This window comes from Oncorhynchus mykiss, chromosome 15, assembly GCF_013265735.2.
Source record: "Oncorhynchus mykiss isolate Arlee chromosome 15, USDA_OmykA_1.1, whole genome shotgun sequence".
Taxonomy (NCBI): Eukaryota; Metazoa; Chordata; class Actinopteri; order Salmoniformes; family Salmonidae; genus Oncorhynchus; species Oncorhynchus mykiss.
The window spans coordinates 11,558,184-11,564,889 of record NC_048579.1 but is presented as its reverse complement, the minus strand read 5'-3'; positions in this window follow the sequence as shown (position 1 = coordinate 11,564,889).

Below are 6,706 nucleotides of genomic sequence, written 5' to 3'. Positions count from 1 at the left end.
ATCAGTAAATTCAAAAGGGCAACTCGGGAAAAAAAACTAGTTCCGACTTCCGGTCATCCAACACGTAATTCCAATTTTTTTTTCTTTTTTTTTTTTTCTTAACAACAAATCAAATACATAAAGCACATGAGTGACCACAAGCATACATAGATTACAAACAATGGACAATCGAGCTAGGGGCGGGGCTGGGGGCGGAGCTAGGGGGTACAATATCACATTACAATTACACAAGGACCTTAAGGGACATACATATACTTAGAATTCTAACAGCTTTTTTGTTAGTAGAGCATTTAACCGTCTTAAAATACAGTTCAATTTATTTTTGTAGGGTACGAAAATGTGGTTTTCTGTTTGTAAATGTACATTTGTGTATATGAAATTTGGCCAAAAGAAGAATGAAATGAATTACATAAAAAATTTTCAGCTTATTTCTATTGTATGTAAAGAATCCAAACAGTACATCTCTCCACAATAGTGTAAAATCTACATAAATGTGTTCAATTATAAACCTACCACAGTTTTCTTACATGCATACAATGCCAAAAAAGATGCAACACTGTTTCTGGGTGGTCATTACAAAAGGAGCAAATTTAGTTGATGTTTTCCTTAAACTTCTTCATATAGTGGTTGGCAGGATAATATTTATGAATCATTTTAAAGGAAACTTCCTTAATTTTGTTAACATGTAGGTATGTGTGTGGCAACATCCAAACTTTTTTCCAACAGATATTATCAATAAATCCATTCCAATAAGGCATAGATACAACATCCTGCTGAAACAAGGTTCGTATCGCTCTGTTGTTGAATGGACCAAAAGAGAAACAAATCTTTCCTACTGATGAGTCAACAGGGTCAACAGAAGGTAGGCTCTGAGGGTCAGGTCTTTCCTACTGATGAGTCAACAGGGTCAACAGAAGGTAGGCTCTGAGGGTCAGGTCTTGACACGTTCCTGAATAATAGAGCAACACCTGAGGGAATGGCATCTAAAACAATTGCAAAATCTTTAGGTGTTACAGGGACCTTGTAAAGTGATAATAATTCTTTATAACTGAGTAAAAGACCCTCTGCATTTGGCTCACCAATAGGATATTATTTTGGAACCAATATTCTAAAAACAAAGAAGTATTTTTATACAATATATCCTTATTATTCCATAAATAATATCTTTGTGGAGAAAAATTGTGTTTATAAATTAAGGACCATGACATGAAAACCTGACGATGAAAAGCAGAAAGTTTCACTGGAACTCAGTGTCAATATTATAATTGCAAAACAACATGAAGTTAAGGCCACCAAAAGTAAAGAAGACATGATGAGGAATAAAATTCCAGATAGAAGTGAGTCTTCTTAGGAATTGTTTCATCCAATTGATCTTAAACGTATTATTTAAAGTAGTAAAGTCCAGAAAATTCAGTCCACCATTCTCATAAGTGTTCATTACAACAGTTTTCCGAATGTAATGGGTATGGTTTTTCCACAGAAAGTTGAAAAGCATCTAGTCTATCTCCTTGCTTATTTTACTGTCAAGATATAAAGATATAGCGTCATATGTTAGTCTAGAGATACCTTCAGCCTTGGTTATTAGGACTCTACCTTTTAAAGATAAGTCCCTCTGTAGCCATTGATTTAGTTTCTTCTGGGTTTTTAATAAGAGGGTTAAAATTTAGTAAGCCTCTAGACTTCTGATCCTTGGTAATGGTTATGCCTAAATATATAAGTTCTTCTTTTACTGGAATACCATAATATGAAGGTGTCACATAATATTTGACAGCTATGAGTTCACATTTATTAATGTTAAGATATAGACCAGACACTTTGGAAAAGGATTGTATCACATTGATCGATATGGGAATTTGGTTAGCGTCTTTCAGAAAAAGTGTAGTATCGTCAGCCAGCTGGCTTATAATAATTTCTTTACCAGCTATGGAAATACCTTGTACAGGACTATTATTTAAAGAATTTGCAAGAAGTTGGGTGATTAATAAAAACAGGTAAGGAGAGATAGGACAACCATGCCTAATTCCTCTCTTTTACTCAAATCTAGGTGAGCTGCCATATTTCAATTTGATATACCATTTGCAGAGAGAGTCTTAATAGACTTACAGACAAAATTCCCAAAGCCAAGTCTCTCAAGGGAGTGGAAGAGGAACTGATGCTCTACTGTGTCAAATGCTTTATAAAAATCTAAAAATAATATGAAGCTATCCTCAGTTATTAGGTCTGAGTAGTCAAGTACGTCTAATACTAGTCTGACATTGTTAGAAATATGTCTGTTCCTCCTGAAGCCAGACTGTGTTTCATCAATGATTTAATCCAGGACTTCTTTAATTATTTTTGCAAGTAGTAAGGCTAATATCTTTTTTAGGCTTACAGGTATCAGTGTTATTAACACCTGACTCATTGTAGGAGGGAGAACATTGTTTTTAATACTCTAAAAAAATACTTAAAATAGGAAGGGAGCTACTTGTTCAGAAAATCATTTGTAAAATTCTGATGTAATTCCATCAACACCTGGTGATTTATTGTTCTTTAGATATTTGATAGACTCTAAAATCTATTCAACTTTGATGGGTTCATCACACTGTTTAGATGCTATATCACTGATAGAGTGAACATTATTCAGTGAGTTCAGTGAAAAAACATATCTGTGGATTCATGACAGTACGTAGAGCTATACAATTTTCTGTAAAAATTGCTACAGTATTTAGTGATTCATTTTTGGTCATCTGTAATAACACCGTCAATGTTTAACTTATGGATAGTGTTATTTTTAGAGTGAAATTTCTCAAGTCTAAAGAAATAGGATGAATTCTGTTCTCCCTCCTCAATCCATTTTTTCCTAGATCTAATAAAGGCTCCTTCTGTTTTTAATTTATATATATTATCCAGTTTATTTTGTAACTCAATTAGTTCCATCTTCTCCTTCCCCGAGAGGTCGGCTGGGGACCTCTGAGAAAGGGAAGTTATCTTAATGATTACCTTTTCTTCCTCAGCTCTTCTGGTCTTAGCAAGATTACTAGCATATTTTCTAAGGTATTTGGACACCTCAAATTTAAAGAGCTCCCAGTTCTTGCAATAAGATTTTTCTTCACAAGCCCTTTCCCAAAAGTGTGAGAGCAGATCTTTAACCTCAAACTTAACTATATCATTATTGAATAATGAGCTATTTAGCTTCCAGTAGGATGCTCTACCAAGGTTAGTATCTGTAAATATTTTGATATCAATGTAAATGGCCCTATGGTCTGTGAGGGGAGTAGTACAAATATTTGTAGTAACACACTCACCATCAATACATTTGGATATAAGCCAAAAATCTATTCTGGATTGTCTGGAACCTGTTTTGTTACTCCAAGTGAATGATCTGTCGGCCAGAAACCTCTCTCTCCATATATCAGTAAGATCAAACTTTTCTCTAAAAAGTATTAAACCCAAATGCTGATTGGTTGGCCTACCTGGGGGCCATCTATCAGTTGAATTATCTAACTCATCATTCTCATGTTTGGTGTTGTACCCGTAGAAGTTTACAGTAATGAGCGTAATGTCATTGTAACTCATCATTCTCATGTTTGGTGTTGTACCCGTAGAAGTTTACAGTAATGAGTGTAATGTCATTGTAACTGATCATTCTCATGTTTGGTGTTGTACCCGTAGAAGTTTACAGTAATGAGCGTAATGTCATTGTAACTGATCACAAGAAAAATATAGTGACCAAAGGGGTCACATTCTGAGTGTAGAATATTACCACCAAAGGCATTTTTCATTGTAGTGACACCAGCAGAGCGTTCAGATCCATGGGAAAGCCAAATATCGTTGCCCCACTGTGACCTCAAGAAGTTGGCATCAGCCGAAATTGAGTGAGACTCTTGAAAAAAAGCAAAAATCTGTTCGAAATTGTTTAGCAAATAAAAATAAGGCCTTGCCACTTCACATTGTTTCGTAACCCCCTAGCATTAAGAGAAACTATACACAAAGACAAAACAACAAAGATTATATAAAAGTATAAACTGTAGTAGGATGAGTCAAAGACGTAGGAGCAGTTAACGTAAACGATAAGGAACCGAAATCTGCACCATTTAAGTCAATTTAAAGTGAAAATAGCTTATTCCATAACCTTTGAGCTAGACGTTATCCGGCTTACTACAAGGGTTCTTGTAGTAAGAGAGACTAAAAACCCTCTGTAGTGCAATCAGGAACTATTCTGAGAAAAAAATGTAAAAAAAATGTTTTAAATAAAAGGGTACTTACTATTTTAAGTACATATAAAAACTGATCATAAAATAATAGAATAAAAAATGTTTTACATATAAACGTTCCTAAGACCTTTTTCACTTGGAAATAAGTATTAATAACTAAATAGAACAATAACCGTGTAAAGTCAGAGCAGACCTGTATGCCCTTTAAAACAGTATCTTAGTTACTGTATACATAATAAATAAATACAGCTTTCAATCTTCTTCGGAAGTTTGTAAACAAAATAGGTCTTCCGGTCATGCAAGAACAAACTAATAAATTGAAATACCTGAGTATTCCTGTAAAATAGTCACCTGATGCTTGTTAGGTAAACCACATAAGGAAAATGAGAATACCATGGCTGAAACCATCAGTCTGTTCCTTCTGGTGAGATTTTAGGGAGGAATATGGATTTCTGAACCGTTGATGAAACCTCGTCCTCCGACGACGAAGTAAGCAGCCTTCCCCTCATTTCGTGCTCTCTTGATCGTTGGCCACAACTTGTTCCTTCTTTCTATGTCCTCCGGGCTGAGATGCTCGGCGAAACGCATATCATGGCTCTGAAGGAAGACGTTCTTCCTAGCAGCTTTCCAGACAGCATCCCTGTAGAATCTGGTAGTGAATAGGATGATGATACCCCTGGGTCTTGAATCGTTTTGCTGTTGCTGTTGCTTCTTGCCGAGGCGATGCACAACGTCGATGGTATCACCAACTTTGTTCTTCTCTGCAGGCATAACTTCTTGGCAGATGCAGATAGCCACTCCTCACACATCTTCATTCTCCACCTCTGGCAAGCCGTAGAGTCTCAGGTTCCATTTCCTTGTGTATTGTTCCAGATCAGTGAGACGTCTATGGTAGACATTGTTATTCTTTTCCACCCTTTCCACCCTTTTTTCCAACTTTTGCCACTCTCGTTTTCACATCCTTGATTTCACCACATGCAAACTCCAGTCTTTATCTTTTTAAAAATTTTACCCCCGCTTTTTCTCCCCAATTTCGTAGTATCCAATTATTAGTAGTTACAATCTTGTCTCATCGCTACAACTCCTGTACGGGCTCGGGAGAGACGAAGGTCGAAAGTCATGCGTCCTCCGAAACACAACCCAACCAAGCCGCACTGCTTCTTAACACAGCGCGCATCCAACCCGGAAGCCAGCCGCACCAATGTGTCGGAGGAAACACCGTGCACCTGGCAACCTTGGTTAGCGTGCACTGCGCCCGGCCCACCACAGGAGTCGCTGGTGCGCCATGAGACAAGGATATCCCTACCGGCCAAACCCTCCCTAACCCGGACGACGCTAGGCCAATTTTGCGTCGCCCCACGGACCTCCCAGTCGCGGCCGGCTGCGACAGAAGCTGGGCGCGAACCCAGAGTCTCTGGTGGCAGAGCTAGCGCTGTCCAGTATTTTTCAAGCCTTCGATAACCATGGTGTTCGCGCCTACCATTTTCTCAGTGGCGTCACACCTGGAGTTGATGAGTAAGGAGAGGGTAGCCACGATGTCAGAGTTCATGTTGGGTTTTTTGGAGGGTGGAGGTTTGCACGGAGTAACCGGTGAAAAAGGGGAATTCGTCATCTTTAACAGCATTCGAAAGCATGATATTATCCATAGGCCAAGCGTAGTTATAGCAGTTGTCTATAAGCACGTTTCTCTCTTGTTGATTAGCAATAGAACGGCTAACTTCTTCCTTTCTTTTTTTGTCACGACTGGACTTGCTGAAATAAATGATCCAATTATTATTCCAGTCACAGGAAAGGTCTTATATCTTGAACAAATAAAAAGAGTAATGACTGTAAACTTGTTTTTTTTTCACAATCTTTCTGAAGTTTGGTACGGCGCTCGGTAAAAAAAAAAGCGTCTGTTCAAGTCGCCATCTTGGCACCTCCCACGGAATTCCAACTCGGACTCTGGCCTTTTTATTTTTTTAATTCAAAATACAGATCAACAATTTACATTCTTACATGATACAAAACAGAACGCAGGTATTAACGAGAAAATCCTGAAACAAACAATATATAATATTTTTTAAACAGTTCTAGTACAATTGTAGCCACTCTAAAAAAATCTTATTGTAATGATTGAGGAAAATGTTATTATTGTTATTGTTCACTAGGGTTAATGTTTTAATAAAATAGTTAAATTCATTTAAAAATGTGTAATTTTGGTAAAGAATTTTGGAATTTTTGTTTGTGTATGAAGTATTTGGCAACAAGAATAAAACAACAACAGTGGTCTTGTTATCATTGCAATAGTAACATATATCTTTCATGTCAAAAACATAGGCAGTGTTCATAATGGTAAATAAGTATTTTGCAAGGTTTTCCCAAAATTCTGACACAAATTTACATTCAAAGAACAAGTGAGACAGATTCTCACCTTTTTCACAGAAAACACAGATATCATCAATTGCCACACATGTGGATATCATAGAATTACATGGATATATCTTATGTAAAATTTTCAAGTCCACTTCCTT